The sequence below is a fragment of the Coenobita brevimanus genome, chromosome 7 (assembly GCF_032717465.1).
Source record: "Coenobita brevimanus isolate Jiangsu-jjx chromosome 7, ASM3271746v2, whole genome shotgun sequence".
Classification (NCBI taxonomy): domain Eukaryota; kingdom Metazoa; phylum Arthropoda; class Malacostraca; order Decapoda; family Coenobitidae; genus Coenobita; species Coenobita brevimanus.
In genome coordinates, this window is record NC_136960.1 from 9144114 (window position 1) to 9154016 (window position 9903).

Consider the following 9903-nt stretch of genomic DNA (forward strand, 5'->3'; position numbering starts at 1 on the left):
GGGGGATTTATGATGCCGGATATGGATTGGCTGAGTGTAACATTGATTCTTACTGCGCCTTCTAATCATACTTGAATGGGTTGATTACATCATGCATTTTTTTTTTTCAGTTATGCTTAGACGGAGGTGAAGGGAGACATGGTGATGTGGTCTAAGGTTAGATTAAGTTAGTTACATTGGTGAGGTACGGTATATGTAGAAAGGGATGGTTTTATTGGTGGTTAATAATTCGTTTAAAAGTGGCTAGCTAGGTTTGCTGCAGTTTAGCTTCTTAAGACAGGTTATATTTGGCTGTCTTGAATTAGTCTGGTTAGATTAAGGTGTGTTTGGTTGATAAGTTTTGGATGACGTGAGACGAAGGTTAGAGACGTGTTTAGGTAGGTGATTAGGATGGCTTATGCTATTAGTTTAATACAGGTCAGGGTCTATATCTCACTTTATGTTATGTTCAGTTAGGTTATGATCATGTTAAGGAGAGTGGAGAACGAAGGTACGAAGTTACTAGGAAGTGAGTGAAGGGCTGACAAAGAGGTAGTACCGTAGTGGAGGTGGGAGGAGGGAGGCAGGGGAAGGAGAGGGGGAGGAGGTGAGGTTGGAGGGAGAAACAAAAGGGAAGGGGAGGGGGGACACATAAGGCAATCGACATCCATTAGCCCTTTTGTCTGGCGGTGCATTGAAAACTACACGGACAATGAGCGACCGATCATAACCTTTGACTCTCAATGGAAAACTAATGCTTAATGGATTCGTTTTGTTTCACAGTGCTGGGATGGCGTTAAGAGAGAACATAATATGAGAGCGAGAGATGGGAGTGCGAAAAGGAATGGCGAATAACTGATGAAGGAAAAACTGCGAGAAATCATTTATAAGACAGATATGAAGGCGCGGAATGGGAGGCGAGAGACTGGATTTGAGCGTGGTTTAGGGGTGAACCTGTGTCTGCTTGATTTCAAATTTGCCAAGTGTCACGGGGAACAATGATTTTGGTTAGATTTGGTGGGCGATGATCTTTTTTTTAATTGGTAAGGAAATATTGGATATTATATGGAGACAAAGTAGAAATAACAAAGGAATATAAAAAATTAGGTTGTTAATGAGTAGTGACTTGGAGGCCAGATGGTCCTTTTCTTGAGACCACCCTTCACAAGCTATAATAGACGGAGAAGAATCTGATGTTACATAATTAATTACAACAACCTGTAATTTGACCTAATGTGTTTTAAAGAAGAATCATTGTCGGCACAAAGTATTAACCCATTCAGTTCGAGGAAGTCTTTCTTATTCTACGTACAAAGGATTATAATAAACTTTCGGGAGACACGGAGTAGGGTACCAGTGGGAATACTGAAGGCTATTCATCCCCATCAATTCGAATTCTCTCCAAGGCTAAAGACGATCGTTTGGCTGTAGCAAAATATAAGTCATCAGCGTAGTGGATGAGTTAAAGAAACCTAATGAAAATACGGAGAAGTAGAAACTTCAATCAGACTACCATTTATAGGTAAGAATAATTATTTTCTGATGTGTAACGTTTCGCCCTGTTTCGGGCTTCTTCGGACACGCAGGGCGATACGTTATACACCAGAAAATAAAGGCCCCTACATGTAATTTGTCAGGCATATTAGCCACAGCATCAGTGAAAAAAGTCAGTGTGCTGTGGAAATACAACCACACAGTACACACACAGGTACAACAAGACTGTCACAACACATACTTCTACACTACAGACTTCACATAACTACTCAATGCTGCCACACCAGTTACACACGTTACGTGAATCTTAGCATTTTTAACAAATGACATCGTTATGGGTCAGTAGGCTTTCTGTTACACTGGTTTACAAAAAAAAAAAAAGAAAAAAAGAAAAAAGAAATCTGAGGCAAGCATGTGAATAGGTGTTTTTGACTAATTTTGATATGCTTAATTCAAATTTCTTAACAGTTTTGCTCTATCACCTCTAGTTTTTTTGTTTTCACATATCCCTTTTTTTTATTATAATGCATATACTTATAATATAATGAGTTTATTTCATATATTAAAATGGCATCTTACAGAACGAAACAAAACAGACATAGAACACTGACAGAACTAAATATTACCATTACTTGGATATAAGCATATATACACACCATAGTACTACAGACAGTCAGAAGTGAGTTTTTTTGGACGATCTGGTGTACTTTGCCTCCGGGATGTCGCGCAGGAGCATCCAGCAGAAGTCCCCCATCATGCTGGGGTTCCACTTGCCTTGGTAGTTGCTCTCCATCTTAGTAATATCTTGGTGGAACCTTTCCCCATGTTCGTCACTTACTGCTCCGAGGTTCTGGGGGAAGAAGTTGAGGTGGGAGTGGAGAAAGTGAATCTTGAGAGACATTCGGCACCCCATATCCTCATAAGCCTGCAACAACTTCTCGACACGCTCTTGGTAATCTAGTGCCCGTGTGTTACCAAGGAAGCCATGGCAGACCACCTTAAATGCTTCCCATGCTCTCAATCCCTTCAAGGTGAGCTTTCCCTCGAATACCTCATCCTTCACACGGATCTGAGGTCCGATGAAGATGCCCTCCTTGAGTTTAACAGAACTGAGAGCTGGGAACAGAGTGCACGGGTGTTGGAAGGCAGCGTCATCCTTGTCCATGGCCTTCACGAAATTCTTCATAAGGCCAAGCTTGATATGAAGAGGGGGAAGAAGCATCTTGTTCATGTCCACCAGAGGATTTTCTTGGGCACTGTGTTTCCCAGGCACGAAAGTGCTCCTAGACCCCCAGTCGTCCTGCGTGTAGTGCTTGACATGTTTGAGCTTGTTGTGGCGCGCGTTTTAAACCAAGTTCCAAGAAAATAGGACGGTAAATGGATTTTTGGCGAATATTTTGGGTCTAGGCCTATATATATACATGTACATACATGTATATCTCAAAAACTAGAGGTGATGAGTGAAAACGGATTTCGAATCTGAAATCAGCATCCCAAAATTAGGTTAAGAACACCTAATTTCATGCTTGCCTCAAATTTTTTGTAAACCAGTGTTATCAGAACTTGCTATGTACATTCAACCAAAAAGTATCTCCCATATTACGGCAAGTATTCTGAAAACACGGACGAAACACTGTGATATATGGGGTACCCTGTATATTGTCCTTCGTATTTATTAGAACTCGAAATCGCATAAAGTGTCACATATTGGGTGGTTTATTTTTGAAGCAACAAGTTAATAGATTCATGTGCGTCTGCTAAACTAACAAATTTTCACAACTGTCGATCCTCATGTGTGCGGTACTTTTTTGGGTGACTGTACTCTTATGTACAAATTACTAAAACTACAAAGTGCCACACCGTACACTGCGACACCTGGCAGCCACACCACAAAGTGTTGCAGCTCACATCTTAGATTATCCATTGCGGCAAGTGGCAATGTAGGGTGGGAGAGAGTCAGATTAGAGTTTGAATTCTTTATTTTCTGTAACGTTTCGGGCTACACAGGATTAAAGATGGGTTCTGTGTAGCCCGAAACGTTAGATAAAGTATAGAATTCAAACTCTAACCTGAATCTCTCTCCCACCCACCATTTACATATTACACTACCATACCACACCTCCCACACCTCACACTACCACACCTCACACTACCACACCCCACACTACCACATCACGCTGTACTGTACCTCATAGTTTTAAATCACACACACTGCCACACCAGACTGCCACATCACATACTGCCACACTACACTCTCCCAAATTTGGCTACATACTGCCACAACTCACAAGAAAGGCTACCACACTCCACACTGCCACATCTCACCTCACTGCCACACTCCAGCCCTAACTTCTCAGACCTTTCACAGGACCTTGTAGCTATAACAAAGGCAAAAATTAATGAATATTTTTCCCCCTTTTTCTCGCAAGGTTTGATCCGGCCACTTAGCTTGGCGAAGTACCGCACTTGAACCTCCACGATATGTATCACACAAGGGATATGTTTCTGTGTGTGTGTGTGTGTATTTGTTGTGCGTTAGGGATGTTTCCAAAGACAGTGAATCAAGGAATACCTGATGGATGTATTGTAGTGATGGATGCGATTGTAGTTAGTGCGGCAAGTAATGGTGTCCTTTATCTTGTTCACATTTCCCTTCATCACCGTAAACTGGAAGGTCGCGAGTTTGTATCCTGACTGTAGTTGGTAATACTTAAATGATATTGATAATTTTGTTGTTACGGTATTCCATACACCCCACAACAGCTGTTCTAAATAATATATCCCTAGTAGACTCATAAATCAGACATGACTTCTGGTGCATAACTGATGGTGTATAATGGTATGTGGTGTGGCCCTTGTCGTTAATGGGTAAACTTATCGATGCAGGAAATTGGATGAAGATGAATATAAAACTAATTACCAATTTTTCCTCATTCTCCTCATCACAGTTCCAGCTTTCTCATCCTCTTCACCATTTTTCTCTACATCGTGTCTCTCACGTTTACCCCCTGGTGAAATGTATGTTGTGGTGGTGGTGGTTGAGAATGACAGTATGAGCCTACCCTGCAAAGATGGGCCATGTATGTCGGTCGCTGAGGTGTGAGAGTAAGATTTTTCTCCTAAAAATATTAAGTTGGAAGCAAAAAGATGAACTGGCTGGGCGGATAGATTTGGGCAGTATAGGATAGGATGGTGGTGAAAGGTGGAACGTGGCGGTATGGGGTCCGTGATGGTTCAGAACGAACTTTTCTACAAAGAAAAAAGCCAGCACAAGCAGCTCTCATATACCTTACCCCATGCAAGACAGGTTGTGGCTGCTTTTGTTATTTAACCTCCGTCTTTCTGGCCGAGCAAATCCGTCGACCACAGGTAAGCAACTGCTACTATAGTGCGTCCTACAGGTGCGAGCAGGTACAAGACAGTACGTACGCCGTGCAGAGAACCGACGCTTCCTTGCGGTAGACAGCGCCTCTCCAGGGCCGGATCGTGGTACCTTGCATGGCGATGTGCAAGGATATACGAGTATAAGGAGGCTTTGCTTCCATGTGGATGCTGCAGGTGCTTTACCCACAATCACAGCGCCACCACGTGTAGGCTCCTCTTGTGTCAGTAAGGCAGATATAAAGAGAATGAATAAGAAGAGGAGGGAACGGATCACAGCGGGAAAACATGAAGTTCGGGAAGGGAAAAGGAGGGGAGAAATAACGAATGAATCATGTAAGATGGGGTTTGATTAGGTCAGGGTTGTTCAGGAAATCTGGTGTTACCGTGAGGATGTTGATGACTGTTAAGGCTTGCCAGAGACTCTACCACTCCTGTTTCTTCTCTCGAGGCTTAAACAAGATTAATAAACTAACCAGCATAGGAAAAATATACACTTGGCACTTGTTGAAAGTTCTGATCAGGAGGTTTCTTGCTTACGGGTTCCCTCAGGCAGCCACCAGTATCTTTTTCTCAGTTGAAGCTACTTTTTTATATTCAGTACTTATATGTCGTAGCAATGTATAAGATGGGTGTGCGTTCAAATAAAGGGTTGGAATGTTTGTGGTGGAGCCGGGTGATTCCAGAATTCCAGGGTCGTGAATGGTGAATGAATGTGTGGGTGGCCCATTCTGTTAGACATGCTTTTGACTAGTTCTCCCACTATCATATTTTTTCCATTTTGTTGCTTTTTTGACCCCATGTCACCTCACCTGCAAGTGGAAGAGGTGGGATGATGATGATGATGATGATGATGATGATGATGATGATGATGATGCTGATGATGATTGTGATGATGTAGAATAATTGTGGGAGTTAAAGTTGAGTTATATCAGTGAATATGTTGTGTTTATATGAATGGAGTTTTGAGAGAGAACACAACAGTAATGGTGAAAAACTGGGTGAAACTATGATGGATGGTGAAACATTGGCCTTATCAGGTCATTGTAGGGCGTGCTGTTTGTCTTAAGTGGATCTTTGTGGACTTTTCTTTTGGGGTTAAAAGCCTTTTTTTTTTTTTTTTTTTTTTTTTTTTCTCTCTGTACGACTGCCAACCGTGTGTAGGCGTTGAGTTTGCACCAGGAACAGAGTTTTCAGCTTGGTCTTTTGGGAGCTAATTCAAGTATATTTAACCTTTTTTTTTTTCTTTTTTCCTTGTTTGGTTTCGTGGAAGTATGCGTGGCTATTTTTATGCATTTCGTCCCCTTTTAATTTCTCTTAATTGAATCTTTATTATGAAGCTTACACGGAATAGGCTTACATCTGAATAACACTTCACGAATTTGTAAATCTAAATGTATTTATTATTTGTCGAGCAGATAATGTTCTTTAAACATAACTGAAGGGAAAAAGTTAAAACTGCCGTAGTGAATGGAACATTTTCTCACGAAACTTCAGTAAAAGTAAAGCTAAAACTGAACACTAAGATTCCGTGAGGTGTTAGAGTTTTCGAATGTAAAGTAAGCAAACCATTTGATTGGCTACTCTTTATTGTTTCCCTTTAAATCCTATAAAAATTTGTGACGTCGAGTTAGTGTTTTCGTTCCTTGTAACCATCCACCTGCACACATCCCCATCCAACTGTACATATAATAGGACCCAATCTTACACAAAAGAATGTCATAGGTAAACGGATACAGTATGGAAGCATAAAGGATTTCAAGCAACAGTGGTAAAGAAAGAGTTTATATATGTAAATTGGAATGAGAAAAGGATACAGTGACTCAGGAACGAAGGCTGCTGAAGGTATGAACGGTTTATGAAGAGAAAGCTGGATAGAGAGGCTGCAAAAGTACTGTACATCATTGCATGGAAGTGAAACAGCATTGTGGCCTGGGTAATGAAGAATGAAGAAGTGGATCTATAGACGAATACAAATAGAAAAGAATTTGAATAAGAATGTCGGGAAAAGGGCGAAAAAACAAAGCCTGTTAATCAGATGATAGTAGTAAATACATTTATAAGTTACGGGAAGGAAGGGAGGAATGGCTGGAACAGGGATTGAGGAAGGAAAAGTTAAGATGAAGAGAGAAAATGAGACATGATGGATATAGAGGAGGAGGAGGAGGAAGGGGTCGCGAGGAGAAAAGAAACAAGAGTGGAGATTTTTTTCTAACCCCTTCACTACCAGACTTGGGTCGTAAATCGTGTGGCGGCGTCTAAAACAAAACAAAAGACGCCCTGGTTCTGAGGGTGTTAAAATGAGGACCGACGCACCCACCGGCTGAACAGTTTCACACCTGTCTTGTTATCAGCAGTTCCTCCTGTACCCCACCCTGCCTCGCCCTGTTCCACCTCCATCCTGCCGCACCCTGTCCCACCCGCCCTCACTCGACCTCGCCCTTCCCCACCCACCGTCATTCTGTACGCTGCATCACCCTACCCCACCTGCCATCACCCGCCTCACCCTGCATCACCCTTCATCACCTCTGCCTTTCCTTACCCTGCCTCACCCCCCCCCCCGCACTTGTTCATGCCCTGCCTCACCCTGCCCCACGTACCCTCACTTTGTCTCGTCCTGCCCTACCGTGCCCCACCCACCCAGCCTCACACAGTCTCGTCCTGCCTTTCCCTGATTCACCCACCTGCCCTTACTCTGTCTAGCCCAAGCTCACCCTTCCTCACTCTGCCTCATCCTACCCCAGTCACCATACTCTGCCTCATTCTGTCTCCTCGTAAGGATTTTTTTTTTTTTTTTTCCGGATAATAACGAAAATTTTGAAGGAGACATTCTTCAGTTCATTTGGGAGGAAACGTTTTACGATTATTATATAATCGTTATATACCTCATGTATGATACTAGTGGTGAACTGCAGGATCATGATAGAGATATGTGGCAAAAAAGAAAATCGTATGTTGTGGAAAAGAGGGGTCAGTACAAACAGGGAACGTAATGCACTGAGGATATTCTTCTCTTAAGCTCTCCACTCAAAAGACGTGGCGTTGGACAGTAGCACTGGCAAAATCATTCATATCTTTCTTGGATGCCTTGCTGGCCTTCTTTATTTATTTTTTTCATTATCAACAACTCACATATCCCCGACTCATTTTTCTTTCACCGTATCCTCTCGCATTCTCTTATACTCTTCTTAACTTCACAAATCTCCAGTTCCTCATACATTTCTTCTGTTCTTTCTTCACTGAATCTTCCGTCCTGCCTTCTTCCCTTTCCTCCTCCTCCTCAAAAATCCAGTTGACCCAGCGTATCAGGTTGCTAACTTAAGCTCCTCCTCTTACTGTAGCTGTTCACCTCCAGCTCTTCTCTCTTGACCTCTGTCTCCTTCCTATCTTATCCTAGGCCCTAAGCCATCTGTGAGAGAGAGAGAGAGAGAGAGAGAGAGAGAGACTGACACACACACACACACACACACACACAGACACACACACACACACAGTAAATACGAGGAATTGCACGACTGTGTTTGTGTTGCCAAATGCCTACTTCAAGACTTCATATAGGGTGATCAAAACTAAGCATATCAAAGCCTCCCCATTGCGCTCTCTCTCTCTCTCTCTCTCTCTCTCTCTCTTTCACGAACTCTTCTGTGTTATGTTTCCTTCTTATTTTTTTCTTCCTCTCTCTATTCTGCTTTCCAGTTTGCATGTGTATTGTGCCCTCCCTTTCTGAACTTTATATAATTTTGTCCCCTTGCTTCCATTTGTTTATTCTCCCATTAACTCGGACTTCTCTTACATTCATTCGTCATATTTGCCTCTATACACTTTCTCTCTCATCTTTCCCCTTGGTTCTCGGCCTTCCTTTCCTAAATCTCCACTTACGGTACCTCATGCTGATAACATTTCCATCTCCATACAGTGCACATTATGACAACATGTGAATAAATTGCTTCTCCTTTAGTTATTGCACATTTTGGCCTCTGACGCCGCCCTTTGACTAGTACATAGTTTCCTTAACACAGCCTGTATAATTTTCTGTGAAGAAAATGCTTCTCCTCTTTCTACGGTAGCTTAACTGAAGCCGTCCGTGGATTAACGCCGTACGAGCGATAATCGATAAGCTGAGGAAATGAAGGTTAGACTTTTTTTTTTTTCCTTCGGAGTCCCTGCACGAAGCATTGTCATGAAAATAATATGAGGCGCTCCGTGGAGGAACTCGGAGGGCGCCTTGTGTCTGAATATCACAATTAAATCCTCCATTACCTCGGTTTCGATTATGGTGCATTTGACGATACTCTGTGTATCTCCATTATAATTGATCGCCCCCCGACCTGTGACCAGTGCTTAGTTAACGCCTTTAAAGTGTTCGGCCTGTTGGTCTAGGGGTATGATTCCTGCTTTGGGTGCAGGAGGTCCCGGGTTCAAATCCAGGACAGGTCCGGATTTTTACTTAGTGTTCTTTAGTTTAAGGCTGACGTGTATACTGCTGACAGTGAGGCAGTTGCTTAATTATGAGGACATTCTGCCATTGCGTTGCCTTTTTTTTTTTTCAGATATATTAGTGATGTACACAAGGCACAATTTTTCTTCTAAATCCATTCTCATAAAGCTTTCCATACCGTATTTGTTGTTTCTAAGACACGATATTTTCTATCTTTTTCCTTACCCCTCTTCATTTTTTTTATGCCGGATGGTACGGTGGGTGAGGGAGAGCCTTCCTCTTTTCTGTCGTTCCCACACACAGTGGTTAGATCTGAGTAACCTTGTCATGAACCAGTGGCCCTCCTCTTATCTGTTTTTCCCATGTACTCATGTGTATTCCCCAAAGATAATTCGTCTGTCAGTATTATGTAATGAAAGAAAAGCATTCGGGAGCCAAATCCTAATCGCCCGCCAGAATATACTGTTGTCCAAGCTAAAAGCGCGGGCCCCTCAGGGGGACTGGATGATGGCGCCCCTCCCTGGAATGAGGAGGGCGCGCCGCCCTCCGGCCTTTTTTGGCCATATCATGATACCCAGAAGGTTTCATGTTGATAGCTCAAGCCGTTCATG

General features: G+C 42.6%; 1 non-coding gene across 1 annotated transcript; it reads left to right on the forward strand.

Annotated features, from left to right (window-relative positions):
• The first annotated feature begins 9219 nt into the window (after window positions 1-9219).
• On the forward strand, window positions 9220-9291 carry TRNAP-UGG (transfer RNA proline (anticodon UGG)). Its single transcript has one exon. It is a non-coding gene; the product is annotated as a tRNA-Pro (tRNA).
• The last annotated feature ends 612 nt before the right edge of the window (window positions 9292-9903 follow it).